The 21,331-nt window shown below is 40.1% G+C and overlaps 1 long non-coding RNA gene across 1 annotated transcript in view; it reads right to left on the bottom strand.

The window, feature by feature from the left end:
- Positions 1–67: 67 nt before the first annotated feature.
- Positions 68–21,331, bottom strand: part of LOC135492220 (uncharacterized) — a 44,686-nt gene continuing 23,422 nt past the window's right edge. Inside the window, exon 2 of the long non-coding RNA XR_010448044.1 lies at positions 68–5,108. This is a non-coding gene — a long non-coding RNA (uncharacterized LOC135492220). The remainder of the gene's footprint in view (positions 5,109–21,331) is intronic.

Raw genomic sequence — 21,331 nt, 5'->3', positions numbered from 1 at the left:
CCTGAAAACCGAGATGAAGGATTCTTGGCGCCTCCCCGGCTGAGTGAAGAACAACTGAAGACAGGCGTCCTACTATATACGTACAGCATATACTTTATTCTATAGTCTCAATAAGAAGTGAGTATATCATATACACGTATAATATACATTGAACACAATGGGGAATGTCGTGAATGAAACGGGGTTGCCTCAATCATAGCCAGGCTGTCTAAAGTAATGAGCAGGGCCAATACCAAATTAATCCATGGTGCATGTATCTTCGGCATCTCAGAAATTTCCCCCCACATATCAAAACCGATAAATATGTAGCTGGCAAGTAATTTCTGAACAGGGCTTTCTCTCGTTTGGAATGTACAATATACTAGTTTGAACTCTACCGGGAGGTATTCTTAACAAATCCATCTGCTACAAAATACCTTTTTGTCTATCAATCTTAAAAGCAATACATGTAGACGACCAACTTGAACATGCTTTATTTCAGCAAAATCCATAAGATGTGAGTTTTACTTATGGCTTTTCTTGCAAAACCCTGTAGTTGAGTTACCTCGGTTGGATGATGTTCCCTTCAACCGGGGTGATATTTTTTGGCCATTCACCTCAAACTTGATCTTAGAAAAAAGCAATTACTGAAGCAAATGCTTTGTTTATTCCTGGCTGTGAATGGCTACCCAAGGACGTGGTGATTAATGGTATGAGAGATGAGAAACCAAAAGGGCAAAAAACCTAATCGAGCTCTGACAACCAGCAAGTAAAATAGCCATAATGGCCACACCATCATGGCAACATGCATGGTTGTCTTGACAACGCTGCGTCCCGGGCTTATTACAGGTTCTTTGAAGTCGGCTATATATCTTAAACCAAAGTTGTTGTGTCATAATCATACTCACAACGACCTCTGAGGGCATAGACAAGCTACCACTTCACTGAAAATTGACAAAGAAACCAGGGGTGGAGGCCTGAAGGACGAAGGGTAATTCTTTTTTTTTTATCAACGTTATGGCGTTATTAATTATTAGAATTGGTTTCAGGACTTCATAAAAAGCATTGGTTGGGATTTTACAAAATTATAAAATAATCGGAAATTTTCAGTTTAAAGAAGTTCCTAACGTTCAGTGAATGTTACCCCTGAACCTGGGTAACATTGTAACTTACCTCAGGGGGCAAGTTATTATTGTTATGGAGAAAGCTTTGTTTATGTCTAGTAACCGTAAAATTTTGTCTGCCTGATTTCATAACCAATTGTAATAACTCCCCTGAAGATATCGTGTACGTTCGTGAACCAGATGTTGTAAATTGCCTCGTTTCAGTCTCAAGGTCAATGTCGTTATTCCGTGAACAAGGTGGACAGTAGTTGTAAATGAAAATTTGGATAAAACCATCTAAATACAATGTACACACTACATAATAAATAACAGTGACATTGCACACTTTGAAGAAATATTCTCAATTCTGGATTCAACATTTTTACATGTTTTACTCAACAAATAAATTTCTCGGACGTGAGACCAACTTTCAATAACTCAAGAAAATATCCATAACTCTTTATGGGAGTCATCAAGACACGTGCTAGAATATCTTCCAATATTACAAGTTTTAGGTATTGTAAATTATTTGAAATGGCACAGTAGATAGTTTTGGTCTTTTGAAATTCAGCTATTCCGTGCGTCAAATTTAAATCAGATTTTACGTCTTAATATTCAAATCCTAAAGCTTTGTAGCCTTCTACATGTACACTGTATCCTAAAATGATGAGTTTAGAGATTAGAGATAAGTTTAAAAAGCTACGATTCACTTGCAAACTTACCGGAGTTCCAACCGAACAACAACGATCAACGCTCGAAATTTGTTTGACGAAAAGGGTGTTGGCATAACGTATTACCTTGGGACAACACTGAACTCCATTTCATAAACACATGTTTTCATTTGTGTTCACTTACTTCACATTGACGAAAGGAATAATTACAGTTGAAATTTAATTTTAATTTCAATTTCATTTAAAGGGGGACTATAGGCAGGAGCAGAGAGGCTAATTTGGCCATCTTCAGGTGACTAATATACGCAGTAAGGACCTTGGGTCATGTCAGATTCAGCACTGAATATATTCCTCGAACAAGAATGAATTATTTTGACGTACTGTGAGATGTGAGAGACCCCTATTGGTGAATTCGTGTAACTTTGTCTTGCCTGCCCAGCTGCTGCCCATACTGTCCCTTTAAGTGCGAATTTTACAATAACGAAAGGAATTAAAATGAAACCATCCATTTTGAATTTAAATTCACTGCCTGACAGACCTGTAGGCTACATATAGTTTCCATGTTTGTACTCTATTATTGCACTGACCAAACAACTATTGATAACATGAATAGGTATCATAATCATAACATTTGAAACAAACTGTAGCAACTGTATTCTGTGGCCGCCACGCGAAATCAGAAAACATGAGACATTTATTCGCCGGTACCTTTCGATACAATACATTCACCACCTACATAGTTGTTCATGAACGCCATTTAGACCAATCTCCAAGCCTTCACTTTGGTGACTGTTGATAGACCATCGCCGTTTAATGAAAGTGTGGGAGGGGTACTGTCGTACTTTTGCTCTACGGAACTAATGTACTATAGCTCTTCGGAGCAAATGCAGCTATTTCTCTCATTGGGAGATTGCATTAAGACATCATCTCTGCAAGTTAATACCGAGAACTTACCTCAATTTGAAATGACGTCACTCACGCTCATACAAACGCTCATGCAAACTGTGGACATCCACCTGTGCAACCTCATCAACGGGTTCAGTTATGAAATACAACACGAACACATACCTTCTGTCGTCCCTGCACCAGGATATGATATAAATATGGGACGGGGTTGTTACTAATTAAATTTCACAGCCATACGAGTACTAAGTAATTAACATACACAAAATTACGTTACGGGGCGTGCGACCACTGATTGATACAATATTGAAATAACTGATGATCATAAATCAAATGACGATGACAATAAGTTGAGTAATATGGACAGGATTGCGCCAATATCCGGGCATTCCTGCATATTTAAATACAGGCTTTCGCTCAGATTTCTTCGGCGGCCGTTCAATCTTCCTGAGCTGACTGCCCATTTCCTTTCCATCCCGTTGGTATATAAGTGTCTGTATAAACAAGTTCTCAACCCGATGAAAAGGCTCTTGCGGTTGCGCTACAACCACTATCATATTAAGAAAAAGTGATATTTTTCTCCTGAAATTTTGGGAAATGGCTTGTAAACCTCTAGGAGTTGTAAGGACAGTTGAGGTTAAGTCAATTATTCTTCACCAATTTTGCTTTGCAGTTTCGTTATCTACTGCAATTACAACATGTCACGATTACTAAGGAGGTTTCTTTTAAGTCGAGTTTGCGGAAACATCGCAGATGGAACAACAAAGATCATGGGTGCATCCAGTTCGGGAATGAATAGATATGCCGCCGAAACTCCAGTACACACGTCATTCAGTACAATATACATGTACACGTACATTTAATTCATTACAATTGCAGTTACATTTAGGTGCTTTTGGACACGAGGTATAACGATATATAAAAGACTTGACACAAAAAGAATTACTATATCTAATGAATTCCCGTGTAATTTGATATTATTCAAATTGTTAGCTAAATTCTACCGAAAAATGGATTACCATAATGTCAGTGATGTTATTCTATACCCTATATCGTGTCTATGTTGCGTCTACTCTAGCATAATTCCGTATAAAACTGTTCGGTCAAAATGGACGTTCAGCACATGAGCTGTCCACTAAGAGCTCACCTAATGAACATCTTGACACAAGGAAATTAAATGCAACCCGAATTAGATAACGAGAAAGGTCCACTGATAAAAGATATTTGTGTGAAGTCATCGTTGTCCGTGTTTTTTGGCCAAAGACCCTCCAGTTGAACAAAGCTTCAGACGGATGCCGAGGGCTTGTATCAACAAAAATTGAACAATAGGCAAGTTTCGCAACCGCTATACGAACGACGAAGTAAGAACTACAAACTTCAAGGCTTGTTGTGTAATATACATAGTACTATGCTAATTCTTCTATTTTTAGTTTCTACGAAGAATCGGGGAAATTTATGTAAAAATTTACAGGTGCATACTTCGTACTTCGTCGTTTGTAGATCTTCGTAAGAGTTATATTGCGAAACCTGCCTATACCTATTTTCAGAAATTAGACCGAATTCGGGCGAAAGGTCCTCCTTTCAACGACATCTCCAACCAGACAGCTCATGGTGCTTCGTCGATCCTTTCTACATTCGTAGCTCTCTACTTTAAATGTTTGAATTCATATTGATTTTACAGGGTATGCATAGCTGGTCATTTTAATTCCGCTCATATCCGATTGCTCGATCGAGTACGTCTCTAAAACTCTTGTACACTCGTGGAAACCATAATGGAATTTGGCTACGGAAATCTTGTAGGTCTTCATTCTACGCTCTTTTTTCCACACTTGTTGTGAAAGCACCATGGGAAACCATTTTATGATAGCGCTGCTTCCGAGCAACTTTCAGCCCTTTCAGGTACCCGACTGCTTTTCAAGATGATGTGTACATTATGGCTTCTACATGTACGTGCACTGCGTGGTGTTAGATGTTATTTTCTTCAATACCTCAACAGTGATTGATACGGTTAGGTTGGTGTACATGTGCTGTTGTAAATCATGCGACAACCGCAACTCGATGAGTAGCGTCTGCAATGCCACCAGTTTACAGAATCCATGGGCTAAGACGCAAATCGGTGTTACAGATTTTGTGCTGTTTTACTATTATATATATCAAGTGTGAGCGCTGCAAAATGGCGGCCAGTTTAGATTCGTGCAGTAAACAGATGATATGACAAATAGGTGCTGATTTGTCGCCATGAGGGTAGACCTTTAGCCATCTGGGGGCCATCCAAGCAACATATTCTGTCAAATTCTCAGCTCTCTTTGGGTGAAGTGTGCGTGGTTGATGTCTATGGCGGCGTTATAAAACTGTACATTTTGTTCTCTCGGCCCAGGGGTTTTCCTTTTTATCTTTAGGCGGACACACGAGGGCGTCTTTCGGCATGTTCCCGGTGACGAAGTTAATCATCCTGCAAAGAAAAAGATTGAAATACGCATCAAGGCATCGTCATAAGATGGATTATTCACCAATAAGTGCTTATTTTTGACGCCTCCGCCGTATCTTCCATTGTTTTCGTGCGTCACCACCATGTTTAGACTAGGACTATACTTGTACTCTGCAAATCAAGAGAGAGAATCTTTTCCGTGTGTTCCTTATTATGCATACCTCTGAAACAAATAATATCCTTAAAAATCGGGGGTGGAATAAATCATTGATCAATATTCCAAAATATATTTGTAACAGGCATGCGGTAATGTGCGTCCAACAGAAAAATCTAGAAAAGGGTTGATCCAAACATTGAAAAGTATTTAACCTGTCGCGTACATATACAATACTGATTGCAATGCATCACGACATTCACAGGAATATATAGTTATTTCAAACATGACCGCCATCAAACTAAACGATGATTTCAATGAGACCAATTAGAATATTGATTTTGTGACGGTGTAGTTTATAATCGCCCAGAACAACCGTTAACGATAGAAACCACCGCGTAGGTCTTGGCATATTCAAGGTCATGACGGAATGCGCTACAGCGAGCTTACCACGATGGCAGGCAGGAAATGCCCTTTGGCGATCCTTTGACTGCAGCAGAAGTCACCGATGCTATTGTCAGGAATGTGAAAGGTGAGCAAAAAAGAAACGGAGGATTATGTTTGGTCCTTGAATAGTTGAGCGCACACGGCGTGCAGCGATGCAAGTGCAACTTTCGGGAGAATACGGTGCAAAGATTACCAAGGATGTCCACGCGAGCCAGTTGGGCCAGTTTAAGTTTCACGTCGCCAATGTATCGACATGTACATTGTATCGACTACATTGTATCTCCTAGAACATTCACAATTCATTCAAGCTGTGGAAGCGCGGTGATGTAGCGGTAAGAATGAAAGACTCCCCGTGACCGAAAGGTCGTTGGCTCGAATTCCTGTCGAGCGACTTTATTCTTCCTGTAACAGTTCGATGGTCAAATGTGCTCAGTACATGTATAGCTGCTACTCAACAATCCCCGGTTTAGCTTGATGAGGGAGTTTAGAGAATCAGTGCATGATGAATACGTTACTCAAAGTGCTTTAATCACGTAGACCAATAATTATTGAAACTCTTGCAGGCGATATTCGACTTTTATCATTTGACGTCATCTTTACCGACATCTCGGAACTTCTCGGGCAATTCCGGAAGGTCGTCGGAAGTTATCGGGTTTTCCGTGTTGCAGATAGAACCTGACAAACTCGTAATTGCTGCTACGGAAAGTGAAAATTGAAAAACAAAGTCCATGCGCTAATAATCACGATTGCATGACCAGACCTCGCCCATTGCAAACAGCGGTAAAAGCATTACATGTACACGAAAGCTTCTGGGCGTGATAGTCAATTTCAATTCCATTATCGAGAAGATTAAAGGGACTCCGTTGAATAAAATGCTATTAGCCATTCAATAAACCCTCGGTCCAGCGCTCTTTGCTTTCGCGTGTGCTAATTGTAATGGACATCAATAACTAAAAGCATGAATTGAGCAACTGGTGTGTATGATAAACAGGGGCAACGGATCGAAATTGTTTATTACACAACATAAATCAAACAATAATACGATATTTTATGGGCAAGCAATTGGTCGATGGATAAAGCTTCTCTTTCATGAATAGTTATCTAGCCGCACACAGCCGTTACAAATTTTAAAATTCTCATTTTTTATGTCTGAAATCTATATATAAATCATCACATTTACATGATGCTTTTTGGATCGATTATGATTAAACATGTGCATGAGAAATTGTGTGCTTCTCAAAAAACTTGAGAAGCCATTAACAAAACAAAAGATGTACTATCCTGTGTGTACATGTATACATTGCCCGGTTTTGCCCTGATGTTCCGTCCCGTCATTCCGGAAATCGATTTCGAAGATAATGAAAACCAAGACGAACAACTCTTCGGCCCCTGAGCAGCAAATATCATGATGTGTTCATTGGCTTACACCATCACGTGAATAATCCCCGGATAAAGTGTCGTTCCCCCGCCAACTTTTCATCATCGAAACACCTCATCCCCGTGAATAACCGCGTTCTTTTTTATACACACCACGTTAATGCCAAAAGCGGATTCTCTATACATCGTTTCCAAGCTCACCGGGCAAGATTTTTAACGCAGGAAGAAAAGGAGATTGAAAAGCAGATATATGACACATCTGGTCAGCCAAGCAGGATTACACAAATTAGCCGGATAATGATGAATGAAAGATATGATGATTCAATTTCGCGCTAGCTTGTCAGCATTTCTTTCACGCTACGCGGAGATAGCCGCTACTGGCGATAGTATCTCACTTGCCCGCAATCTCCGTCACAGAGGTCTGACTTTCCATACGTTTTTGTTAAGAGATTGAGATGGTTGCTGCCTATAAAAACAAATAGCGACTGCAGCGCCCCTGTGGCAGGGGTTGACTTGCCCGGTGTTCTCTCAGTGGTTGCTTTATATGACTGCGTTGTCTTTCGCACTGTAAAAATCAGTACGCACGTCCAAAAGCTCGCACGTCAAAGGATAAGATCTATCTTTATAAATTAGATCCATACTTAGTTTCATGATACATTTCCATCTGGCATTGTGTGGCAATTATTGTATCGATTTTAGTGAAACTGATCAGACTCATTTGATTTATGATCATTAAAACTGGGATGGTTCAGGACAAGATTAATTGCTTTTGTGGTATTAATCAGAAGTCAATTCCCTCGCCGGGAGATGTGCATATTTCTATACGTATCGATCCCCTTTAGTTTTCTGGCGCGGTTTATAATGATTCGTAATTTCAGTGGCTTGGCTGTTAATAACGACTAGTACATGTAACAGCTAGCTGCGCACTTGACTGATGATGATGATTATGATGATGACGATGATTAAGAGCTCGTGAATTAAATCCTCTATAACCTATTACGATGTATATATTGTATACCGCTATAGACCTATTTATCAAAGGAACAGAAATACCTTTTATCACAGCCCACAATAATTCACGGGTGGAATACATGTATTTAAATGGGGAGGGGGGGGGATAAGGTCCCTTTAAGCCTTTTGTGTCAAGATAACACTCCTCAGGCTACATTCCCAAGTCCATCAAAATGAGTTTCCGGTCTATCAGTTTTCAATTTATGCAAACTCACTTGGAATCATCCGTATACAAACAGCCAATCTTGGTGTGGATAATCGTCTTTCGGGTCATTAGGCGGAACTACACCGCCATATCGATTACCTTTGAGCTGACAATCCCCGGCAGCTTAGGCGGGTAATCCCGTTAGCAGAGTCAACCGTGGTCGAGGGATTCCTTAAAATACCCCCTATATCCTTACTAGCCTCAGCCAGCTTGTTTAAATCAACCAAAGAACTGGTAAAGTGTTTTAGGAGTGTTCTAAACGAATTATTCTATCAAGTTTGAGGAAAGGCATGAGACGCAAATATCGCCACGCGAAATAGCATAAAGCATTTTTTTGTTATTCTAATTGATGCTACAACATCGCAAAGGAGTGGTTTGGCCACAAAAATGTCGTTGTCGTGTCAAAAGTCAGATAATAAATAAAATGAAATGAGTACAATCCAAGCACTGAATTTTCGACGCGACGCGCGGCCTTGCCGCCGTTCTACATTATGTGCAGCTTGTCTTGACATGAACCTCAAATCATGCGGCGAGCAGTCAAAGACCCTCGTCAAAGCATTCCGCATCTTCAACAAAGGATGCCACAACGCCATACCGCATCCCTTAGAAGAAATCGAATTTCGCCGGACAATCGGGATCAGAAAACATGACGCTTTCTGTCAAAGATCGAGAATTCGACTTATTCAGCTCCATACGCCAAATGATGCCACGATCATGCCACATCCCGAGGCCCGCTCAAAGAAATAAAATTATGCCAGTCAGACGATCAAGGTTTTCTTGACAGGGTGAGCCATGGCGCGACCTCAGAACGAAGCAATTCAGGTATCTGACCAATTCAGCTGTCAAATCCCCGGGCCAACTGAAGAAATGGAATTCTGCTTGACCGTCGCGCTTTGGAATGTCGATCGGGCGGACGATTGATTGTGTCCCCTGGGGGAGTTTTGAAGAGACATCTCTTAAGTCGAGGGGCTTTGGCTATGGATTCCTTCGTCTTCGATCCGACTTGGCGACTCTCATGACTGTGGTTATTCAATAGAATATTCCTGAACAATCAAGTTTTGTGCGGCGTTTACACGGACATTCTATCCGATGTGAGGTGAATTATATGATGTCGCTTTTTTCGTGTCGTGTATAAACGGCACTGTTTATATATATGTCATGGGTGTGCATGCCATATTTTTAACAGTTACATCAGAATCACATGGAGTTAATCTGAGTTGTTTCAGTACATGGATTCCTGATTTATCTGGCTCCCAGTCTGACGTCAGCACAACTCACCTGACCTCACCCAGCTGAGGACATCACTACGAGCTAGATATGAAACACTCCCGTTATCTCCGCCTGAAGCTCCGCGGTTTGATGATGATTGTGATTATAGCGCGGATGCCGCGCAATTAACGTGTGAGACACCCTTTGAGGTTATAGGAATACATGGACTTGCACTATAAAATAGGTACATATACAATGTACAAGTATAACCGTTCGTTGAGGATGGAAACTCTCCCATATGGATGGTGCCCATACCGATATATCGTTTTTTGCCATACCTTGTAAAAAAGGATGTTTAAGGCATAAGACATAATAACACGACAGATCTTCGTAGTTCGTGGTTCGAGCGTGTTGCAAAACCAGCCTATGGATATCTTACTCTACAGCGCGAAGTGACCTCGAGGGTATTGCAAAGCTCTTTTGTGATAAATGGTGTGGGTGGATTGACAGGCCCCAAAGGAACTGTGAACGGTTTCTGATGGCTTGATCGGGTGGCATGTGTCGGTTAGTACAACCTTTTTCTACTGTTGCCGTAATACTTATGGAGATAGTAAATCAGAAAACCTACAGCAAAAAATAAGACAAACACTGAACTGGTCAGGTGAGACACGATGCGATTTATATCAATTTTAAAGAAATGAGCGTCGGCTTGTACACAGAAGCCCACTTCTATCAGAAATTGAGAACACATTTGAAAATCGGAGAAACGATCTGCATGATAGGCTGATAACCTCTAATTGGAGCCAGGGCTAGAACCACAGACCTTATTTGTAGAGCTATCTGAATTACCCCTTGAACTGTGTCGTGTACATGTAGTATCACATACAAGATGTATAAGTCGCATTCAGACCTCGAGGAAGACGAAGAAGAAGAAGTGACATGCCCTACAGCCCAGCGAAACCAACAATTTTCGGAACAGAGTTGGATGATGATAATAATGTCAAGAAATGGTAATCTTAGTGCGCCGGATACGGCCGATGGTTACCATTCTTCATCATAAGACCGGTCATACACTGCTGATAAGACTGACAACAAAGACCTTGGCCCGTCTATTTCAACCCACTCTCCATCAATCCTTATAAGACCCACGCCTATTTGATACCATATTTGTCTCTGTCGACTGATAAATACAATGCGCTCAATGATGTCCTTCGTTTCGCATATGAACCCAGTCACACAGAAAATAAAGCAGGTTTTGATCAAGATGCAGTGGTGATTAACTCTTTAATCACTGGAAGCTACAGTTGTGCTGAAACCGTTTTAGTGCGCGCTAACCCCTTGTATAGTTAGTATCACCAAGTTTTTATACTGTCCATTTTTTTTCATATATTCATGCAGCTCTTAACAGTACTTATTTTAAGTCAGCAATTGGTTTTGTGATTTACCTCAAGAGATCACAACTGTTATGATAGTTCCGTCTTTGGCTTGGGGAAGTCACCGATAGAAAGTAGCCATTGGCGCCATATAGCTCACTTTTATTGGACACGTACCAATAATTTAACTGATCATAATGTTCAGTTGCACCCCATTACAACCATGACAGACTGGTAACACTTTCCTAAATTGTAGTTCCTTCAAGCAGTTGACAAGTCCATTCAACCAATATCACGAGTACACTTCTTGCATCGGAAGCTGTCTAAGACACTTATTACCATCGCCATCAATTTCCTCTTCAAGTAAGAACCGGTAACACCCTTGATAGACAGCCTCTCAATCAAGCACTTTCGAGAGAAAAAAAACTTTTGTGTAACATGAAGATCGCTTGGGCATATTGTTGACCCCAAGAGACTGCCAGAGGCAGTAATATCAGTTCAACCTTTCAATAAGTTTTTTAGCATATCTTTTTTTAGTCGGATTCGGTTCGGATTACTAATTCAAATGGCCAAGAGTTCGTGTGGTCTGGAGATTGTCACCACCTCCACGACATGGCAAACGTGATATGACTTACATGTAGGTACCTATGGCAAGCCAAAGCGGAATTTATTCAAGACTTTAGAATTACCATTCAAGAAGTTAAATATAAGTTCAAGAAGGAAATATATGTTCAAGACTAAAATATGTTCAACCTTGAATCAAATGTTTTCAACCTTGAATAAAATATGTTCAACCTTGAATAAAATATGTTCAACCTTGAATAAAATATGTCCAACCTTGAACAAAATATATTCAACCTTGAACAAAATATATTCAAGACTCACGTGACCATATTCAAGACGCACGTGACCACAAAATTGATGACGTAGAGCGTAGAATCTGTGGTACTTCCGATGCGTTCTGTTTCACGACAGGCATTGCGCATTTTGAACCTATAATTTGCCTGATGTCTGTGAAACATGTATCGACTCTGACATTCACTCGGCATCCATGTCATGATGTGTAGGATTACAGTACATGTCAGGTGTAGGCGGCTAGGTACGTGTACAACCATGTGTCAAAACCTCGTGCGAACAATTCGAGCTCCGAAACGCAACACCAGTACCATGGGTTCGGGAAAGTCCGGACGCGGGTTCGGGAAAGTCCGTAAAGCATCAAAACATGAGCAACTACGTCATCAATTTTTGTGGTCACGTGCGTCTTGAATATGGTCACGTGAGTCTTGAATATATTTTGTTCAAGGTTGAATATATTTTGTTCAAGGTTGACAATATTTGATTCAAGGTTGACAATATTTGATTCAGGATTAAACATATTTTGGTCTTGAACATATATTTAACTTCTTGAATAGTAATTCCACGGTCTTGAATAAATTCCGCTTTGGCTTGCCATAGGTACCCACTTCATTGCAGCGTTTGACAGGCGAATATATAGATTTTTTAAACTGATCAAGAAGAATAAAAAATCTCACATTTCGTTCATTTGAACGGCGATGCAACCGAACCTGGTTTGTGAGATTCTTACTGACTCCTTTTTCTTTTCAACAGTAAAAAACGTTGTGAACGCAGTCAATCTATTCATGCTAAACTCTTTCCACCTCTCTTCTTGACCAGCCTGACCAGGCGTTATACCATGAGATATATATACAACGATATTGGTATTGGTATTTACCAGCCGCTTATAAGTTGTAGCTTCCTGACTGGCGAAATGAATGAGACTGTCTGACAATCTGAGTGGATTCCTGCCCACAAATTACTAGAGATACATGTAGCGCAGCTCTCACTTCCAAACTTAACGTGACACTAACGTAACTGCGCATGCGTAATTGAAAACTGTCGGATGTCAAAATGACAGGCGATCTTCAAGGGCGTCTTGGAAGGAAGTGGCTAAGTGCAATAAATATGACGCTTTTAATCTAATTAGGACTTTATCAAGTGACACGAATTTTAATTCATGATATGTAGCAATGGATGGCAGACCTTGGAATGGAACGCTTTGACAGTCTTATTGCCGGATTTGTAAGGGCGGAAGTACCAATCATGAAGATTTTATCTGCTTGTCTAGACGAGCGGTCAGTGCTCTCAAACTCGATTGCCAGGAATTTTCATTTAGTATTGCGAACATGCCTTGTTGACTTGTTTCGGCTCTCTAGCCATTTCGATGATCAGCTACCTGTCCCTCTAATCATGTAAGCATGCTTGACAATTCCCGATGAACACTAGCGGAGTGTCAACATCTTTCCCTCGCTTAATTAATTCGACAAACGTAGTGGAAGCGCTCATGACCCATGTAAACGAAACAACACGATCTTCGCGTGATATCAAAGGTATCAGAGTCACTTCTAAAGAAATCCGTTCACACAGGTTTATTTGGAAAACGAAGGTTGGAAATTTCCTATTTCCCGATCACGACATTCACAAGTTTAAACGTTTCAGTAAATTGATTATATCCTAAAATGAACGATTAAGATAACGTGGTACAATCATACCACCTGCGTCATGATCACCACAGCGTCCAATTCAAAATAGTGACCTGAAACGCCATCAAACGTTGGAGAAGAAGGACATACATGTGTGCTGATATGATAATCAAAACCACAGGCAAAGTCATAACCACGTGGAGGTTGACACTGTATGTCAAATGGAATACAGAGAGTAAAGTAACAATTGAATAAAACGGCAAGAATTGCATGAACAGTCTTATTCCAACTCGCAGAATATCCACTTTCCTACATTATTGACATTATTGGAAATCGAACAGTTTGAATTAAACGGAATTCAATTTCTGACGGGAAGATGTCCAAGCGGAAAATCAATTAAATGCATGGGATGATGCTGTCAGTAGTTGCAGCTGGGGCAGAGATTGGGTGTTGGAGTTAACTCGTCGGAGAAAAAGCAATATTAGCATACCTTTTGCACAATAAGTGCATGGCATGAGTACATGTATGTACATGAGTATAGTGCTAAGGAAGAGCTTATCACAAGCGATTCAGGTAGATCATCAGGGTAAAATACCTTGATAAAGATATGCCTTTCGACCTAGGAAGACCACATAAGACATCAATGTCTATTTTTTGCATACCACTTTGCTTGACAAAATGACTGTCATTCCGCTGCGCTGAGCCATATCAATTCGATATCATCCATGCGGGCCAGCTGGCGGCAAAACAGCCGGATAATACCATAATATGGCCATCCAGACAAAGTAATGGCCGATATCAGAAAATTGGGGTCATTGTTTTTATCAGTAATGCTGGAAGGTTAATACATCACAAGACTAGAAAAAAAGAAATATCAAAATCCGATAGCTTCTCATTGCCAATAATTCACTCGGAGTCGACAGCATAACATCTCTTGCTGATGGGAAACGCTATACTTAATCTTGTTGATAGCGTGAAGCTTGGCTGTGAGTCCTTCACATTACCCTGACCTGTGTTTGGGCATAACATCGTAGAATGGAACATACCACGTTTTCCTGATACTAGTTTTGTCATCATCAGCGTCTTGTCTTTTGAAAATAACACGCAGCCTCTATTCAGTTTCCTCTGCCCTTGACCTCATAGCCGCCATTGTTGTTTAATAATGTACTAGCATCGACTCCTACGCCTTGGGCCTATTATAACAGATATCTTTTCTGAAAAACAGGCATCAATGGAAGTTCCTCTTCTAACAACAACGCAGTAGAGTGGTTAGTTTGTTTGTTTTGTTGTTTATCTCATTGGCTTCATGTTTCATAAGCTTCTCAAAACCATCTCTATGGTTTGATCTACTTTTTTTCAAATGGCGACGAAACTCAAACAAGGAGGGTTACACCCACATATCTGTTTCCGTTTTCAACATGCAATTTAAATTTTAATTACAATTCATTCTAAATTAATTCTGACATTTAGCATGATAAACATATAAGTAAGTATGCGTATACATGTACGTATGCTCGCTGAGGAAATGAAAGATATTTTGATATCGACATGTAAATTGCACACTACACATGTAAATACTTGTAATTTTTTTTACAAAATGTTGCTTTTAGAAGGTGAGGGATTGTATCACCGGAGACTTTGGGATCATCAACATTAAGAATAAAATAAAGACTAGTCTACATTACTTCTTGGTATCATACACCAAAAGCACTATTCAGCTCCAATATAAGTATTTACATTGCACATACGCATTCTATGCACATTTTTCGAGTACATGGTACATGTAAGTCGAAGAATTTGCATGCAAAAACAATGCATGAGAAGGAAAAATTATTGGCATTTCTCATATGACTCAGCGCAATCTGTACAAAGTTAACCATCACAACGAGCCTTAACTGTATTATGTTTTGCCCTATGGCTTTTTGTGCAAGTTTCAAGTTCAAAACATGTTTACATGGCCTGAGGCGGTCTTTCTTGCCAAACGATAATTAGATTTGTGAACATATGCATGTACTTCCCACGCGTTGAAACACAAAGAAAAGCGGGAACGCGATATCAACGTGGTTTAAGGAAGAGGTATTGGCAGCCCACCCAAACACCGCTAGAATTCGTGTTTCCAATCAAAAAAGTTTTTTCTCGCAAATCTAGCGAAATCCGCGATAATAAACGCTGTAAAAATATTTAATTGCAGTATCAGACTATAAACCACAAATATGAAATATAAAATACCAAAACAATATTTGTTATTGCTTTGAAAAACACGCTCGGCGCTCAATGTGTGAGATAAAAGTGATTTAATGCATCAATTAGCGCTTGTTATCCACAGTCAGTTTAGAGATAATGCGCCTTCCATTCATAAAAGAAACCTAGTAGATATCCTAATGCATCAAGAGAAGCCCTTGTGGCGTCTTAATCTTGTCGTGGTACGAAGAGTACTGCATGTCAGTACAATGTAATTAGGCCGAGAGCGGAAATACATCTGTCTTTCGAACTATACCTGCTGGCTAATCTGTGGATTTGGTAAGCGCAACATCGATGCTATAAGCAATTAGTCACTTTAAACAATTGCATTGCACTTCGAATAATATTTTTTTTAAATTTTCCACCAGAGATTGATAGACTTTTTAAAACATTGTTTGTCAAGAAGGGATCCAACAATATCACGGAAATGTCGGTATTGCTATGCCAAACTTCTTTTCTCGCTCATCGATGGTTTCTACATGTTGGTGTGTACTTTTAGAACAGGAGTGGAACACGTTTGAAGTATTAATGGGTTTTTCCTAAGACACATACGAAAGAACTTTTTTTGCCATATGATATCTGTCCGTGTATTACTACATTTTGTATTTTGTTTTCTTACGCCCTACCTTTGCTCGGACTTAATGGGGTTACTTTACTTACCTGCAAAGAGAGAAACACAGCACATAAAGATCAGAAATAATCAGAAAAGTATCTGGAAACCATCGAATTAACATCTCGATATTTATAACTTTGTCAGTAGAAAGACGAAAGACGCAGTACATCGAGTAGGCCGCGAATTAAGCAACGTCACAGAGTTCATCAAAACGCCTGCGCCCTTATTTTTACCATGTTATCACTCAAAGGAAATGTATTGGAGCTTCCAAAAGACATTTGGTCAATACATACATGTATGTACATGTACCTCGTCGGTTACGGGTTTTCGGCAAAATAAAAAACCTTTGAAGCGCTTTCAGAGTCACAAAAACCGTTAGCGGTTTTTCATTTTTCTGTAAAAGCTCTACGAAGTACAAATCTGCGTTGACCAAAAAACCTTCAATGGTTTTTCAAAAGCTCAAACACCTTCTTTTCGAAAGGATACCTGTCCATCTGAGAAGTTGAAGAAGAGGAATAAGGAGGAGAAAGGGAGGAGAATAATAATGGGAAGTTGAGGAAGAAGAAGAAGAAGAAGAAAACAAAGACGCCGGGCAATAATTACTTTCCTTCAGCCTGGACAAGACAATTGGAATTTTAAATTAGTGAACTGAGCCAATTACTTTAGAAATTGCAGACGATTCCTTCGGGATACATAGCACATAAAGGTGCATACCATGGCAGAAATCCTGTTGATTGGAATGTGTCTGTAGTGTTATGCAGCCTCCTCAGGGTAACATACGTCTTAGTTTGTTTATTTAGATTGTTCCTTTCCACTGATATGATATTCATAGGATTCTATTGTCGCCAGGTCTGAGGGGTGATGTCTGCGGATGTGATCAACACCAGTATAAACTGAGATTCAGAGGAAACGAACTAGAGTGGGCAAGACTCGTGCAGACAACAACTATCTCGAACGCCATACAAATGTACACATACATATACGTATGGTACAATTTACTCTGACACTGTATGTACACGTGGAATTCTTTTTCTTTAGTAAGGTCAGTGAGGTTATTACATATTGACCACTGTGCATCTGTCCAAATATCAGTCACGTGAGGGCCGGATTCGAAGCCTCAATGATATGTCCACAACACCTGTAGGTACATTGTAATTGAAATATGACACAGCTTGAACCTGTCAACATACCCCTCTTAGGATCGATCATAACTGAACGAGATCGGACTCAGATATAGTTCTTTTACAATCAATGATTGAATAAATGGAAATTATCAGCTACTATTGATAGATACTTCATAAAATGCGCTGAAAGAAGCGTGACATTCTCTCCCCTTCCATCTCATTAGATCGCTATGGCCTTCGATTGTCTTTGAAACGATTCGAAGCGATGCGCTAATCTCTCTCATTGATCTGCAATAGATTTCCTGATTTGGACTGCTCTGGGAAATGACCCGTGTAGCTCAACCTTGACAAAAACCCGATCAATCTTAATGATTTTTCAGGGTGTATGACCGAGCAATATGCAATCATTCAGCCATCGATAAGGTCGGATTCCTCTCTCATGACTGCCATGCAGCAAGGGCAGAAGACAAGCCAGACAGTGCACCTAAATATAAGTAGAAACCGCTTGCTGCAATCAGTAGCACGTTGAAGTGGGATTGCATGCCGTAGTTGGATCAATGGATCCAGTGGGAAGCAGCCCCCGAGCCGTATGAACAATATTTTCCACGATCTCACCGACGGAACTGGGTGAAGCAAGGTCCTTATTGAACAACAACACTGTATTCTCAGATGCCACAAGGTAACCTTTACTCGTTGGTCAAAACATCATATTCATATCCATCACATCAATTCGATGGTTGAAGAACGTGCATATTTTCCGAGATTTCTCCATGTTTTCCAAGATTTTCCCAATGTTGTCCGGGAAAAGTCCGAGCTTTGAGGTTATCCCCAAATGCCAAGGAATCCCTTTAAAACACGTACATCAAATTACCAACTAATAACGACGGACAGAGCCGACCAAAAAGAGAATCTCTTCTTCTTTTTCAGGAGGAACTCAAATCAGCACCCTACGGTTTACTTACGTTTTCACGAAATATGACGAGCAGGATCAATTATTGATAATTGGGGGCTCATTTTATCACGCGAACATCCTGTTTCCCGTGCCTCCCAATTAGCTAGGTCCGCATCAGAAAGAAATCCTTGATTAACGAGCAGCAATTAACTTTTATAAAAGTGATTGCGCCATTTGTACGGGTCTAACCCAACTTGTAAGGAGAAAAATGACGATTTTCTATGTAAGTATATGATATAGCTCGGTCATTTGAAAGAAGAGGCACAACATACTAACACTTGTTTAAAACTACATGTTGTAATTGAATAGTTTTTATAGAGGCTTCGAAACAAATTATTTTGATGCCGACATTTTTAGACAGTAGACAAATTTTATGGCTGAATTGTGGATACTGTATCTAAAGTTGTGATCCCTCAAGCTGTAAATCACTGAACAATGATAACTGAACAACTATCTTATCTACATATCGGCTGCGATCGACAGCCCTTGCGGTCAACGACTCGGCAATCACGATCAACCGCTCTCCGCCAGGTCGTGAACGCACTTCTATACGAAGTCAAGCCCTGTCGTTGGTATAATCTGATTGATGGAAACACCTTTCTACGTGACACCTCGGGTGACTTATACCATCCTTCTCTTAGGTCCCTACAATACTGATGATAGCCGAGGGAAAATGTGTTTTGGTTGCTAATAGAGATCATGGTATTGCCATGGCAACGTCAGGTAAACTTTATTAGATACCTCGATTGCCACGGTAGATGCGACAACGTTTATCGTAATACTCAGTTTATGGGATTCGCAAATATGACCTTATTGGGTTGTTACGATAGGGTTATTGCGGTTTTCCAGGCTCTTGGTGTTGCTAGCGTGCACTTCAGCACGAAGATTTTACTTAGAGGAAATTTTTATGCATCAGATATGCGCATATTTGCGGATATTTGCTATATTGATATTTGCTATATTGAACGTATCCAAAGGAAGTTATTCGAACCGTATCTCTCATTCTGTTCTGCTCGGTGCTGCGCATGGATTTGGCCACAAGAAGAAACCAAGGTGTTTTCTTATGACTTCGATAGTCAAAATTGAAATTTTCCTTTGATTGTCGGCATGTCTACAAAAAAGTTAGGCCTGCCTTCTGAGGGTCAACCTATATGTTTCTCAAAGGTTCGGAAGGTGATCAGTTTCACTGTCCTCTCAGCAACAGTTACAGGATACCTCACTTAGTACCTTTCTGACAGGTCAACAGTTAGTGTGTTAGATGCTGCATCCCTTCACCTCCATAAGCAGAATCAATAAATGTGTATCAAATTGCGTTGAAAAAGAAACTTCCGAAGAAATTATGTAGACATAGACCATTGTTCTGTTTTTTGTTGTTGTAAAGTTCGCATCTAATTTCGTGCTCTTAACATTACATCCTTACATTAGCATCAACTTGTATCAAATTAGTTCATTGTTAGCATAGTTAAGAATAAAAACACACTTTTCCTGGCAGGGGTAAAAGTCCATAGATCATTGGATATTGTTAGCTCGTGCGATCAATCAGATTATAGCATCATGGTAACAATAGGGAAATGTCGAGCTTTTCGAGGGAAATTAATTAATGGTGGCAAGAAGCTATAACAAAGCTAATCTATCATCGATGGTTCGCTGCTCCTGTCCATGACGACGAAAACACTGCCTATGCAAGTTAGCTGAGGCTACAATGTATATGCTTGTGACAGAAGCAACCCTTTTAAAGTAAATTAAATTTTATTTTTAGAAATCGGTTAGCGTGACTCCTAATTCAATCAGTGTCATGTTCTTTGCTAATTGAGTTGCAGGGGATGATCTGTCTACTTCTTGCATGTCGGAGCTATTTTGATACGATTATTTCTCTCCCAGCGGTCTTTTTCAATCAGCATGTGAGAGAGCATAGCCAAATTTCCGGCAATTCGGTTGAAATATTAGAGTTCGCTTTGCTTAATATTCATTACGTCATCTGTTCGTCTTGTGACTCTAACGAAGCTTGGTTTCAAAATGAACCTTTAAACTACTTCACATTCAGCCCTCACAGTAACTTTGTCCGCCAACTTTCACCACTACCATATTTGCCCCTTGAGGCTGAGTTAATTTTACACGAGCTCGATACAAAGCCCACTCGCACCTAGGCCTAAATTCCCATTGTTCTACGATCTTATCAATGGTTATCGCGCAAGTTTTGATAACATCGATCAACAGAAGAGCTTTCATGGGGTTCGATAGGTCTACGGTAGGGCAAATAAACGTATATTGATTAGCTCCATCGCACTCTACATGTACATGTAAATGAAATCAGATGCCCACTTAAAGAGTCAATATCCTGAAGGTCGCAATGACTTACACTGGTGTCAGATTGACGTCACACTCCTGTCAGGGTCCCAGACCTCCGATGATTGATCGGTGACTCTGTATACAAAATCAATTATCGTGTAGAGCATGATTCCGATTAGAGACCAAGTTGTCTTCTTGACTTGGTCATTCGCTTCGGTGGCTGATACAAGCGCCTTCGTTACTGAGTCTTGACTTTGATACGTTGTACCTTGGTTTTGCTGAGGTACTTGCTGTTTCTTCTATGACTTACATGTGGACGGTTCTTCGAGCCACCGCCAAAGACCCCAATTAGAACCAGGGGCGATGATGCTCCAGGCATGCCTAATCTTGGCAGGAAAAATTATTTCCCTCACCGAAACAAAGACCGTGGGAGGTTTTCTAAGACCAACCGCTGTCCGAGTCGGTCAACAGCCACCCATTTGCTTTGAAAACAAACGAAATTCGTTTTATCCTTAGCGATTGGTGACGAAAGCAACAACCAGCAATGAATTTTTTCCCCAAACTTTCCCTAATAAAATCCCGTGACGGGTTATTGATTACCGGCGGCCGGTGCTGCGTAAAATCGATAATTGCAATGATAATCTGGGGTAAGTCTCTGCTTCCTAGAAATCAATTTAATAACTAAATCGATATTCATATTGGTACAGGAATGAATTCTGTTATAGAAAAAGATGATTTGATGTGAAAATGAATAACGTTATACCGCGTTCAC

Source organism: Lineus longissimus, chromosome 1, assembly GCF_910592395.1.
Source record: "Lineus longissimus chromosome 1, tnLinLong1.2, whole genome shotgun sequence".
In the NCBI taxonomy this organism is placed as follows: Eukaryota; Metazoa; Nemertea; class Pilidiophora; order Heteronemertea; family Lineidae; genus Lineus; species Lineus longissimus.
This window is presented reverse-complemented; position numbering and strand designations above follow the sequence as displayed.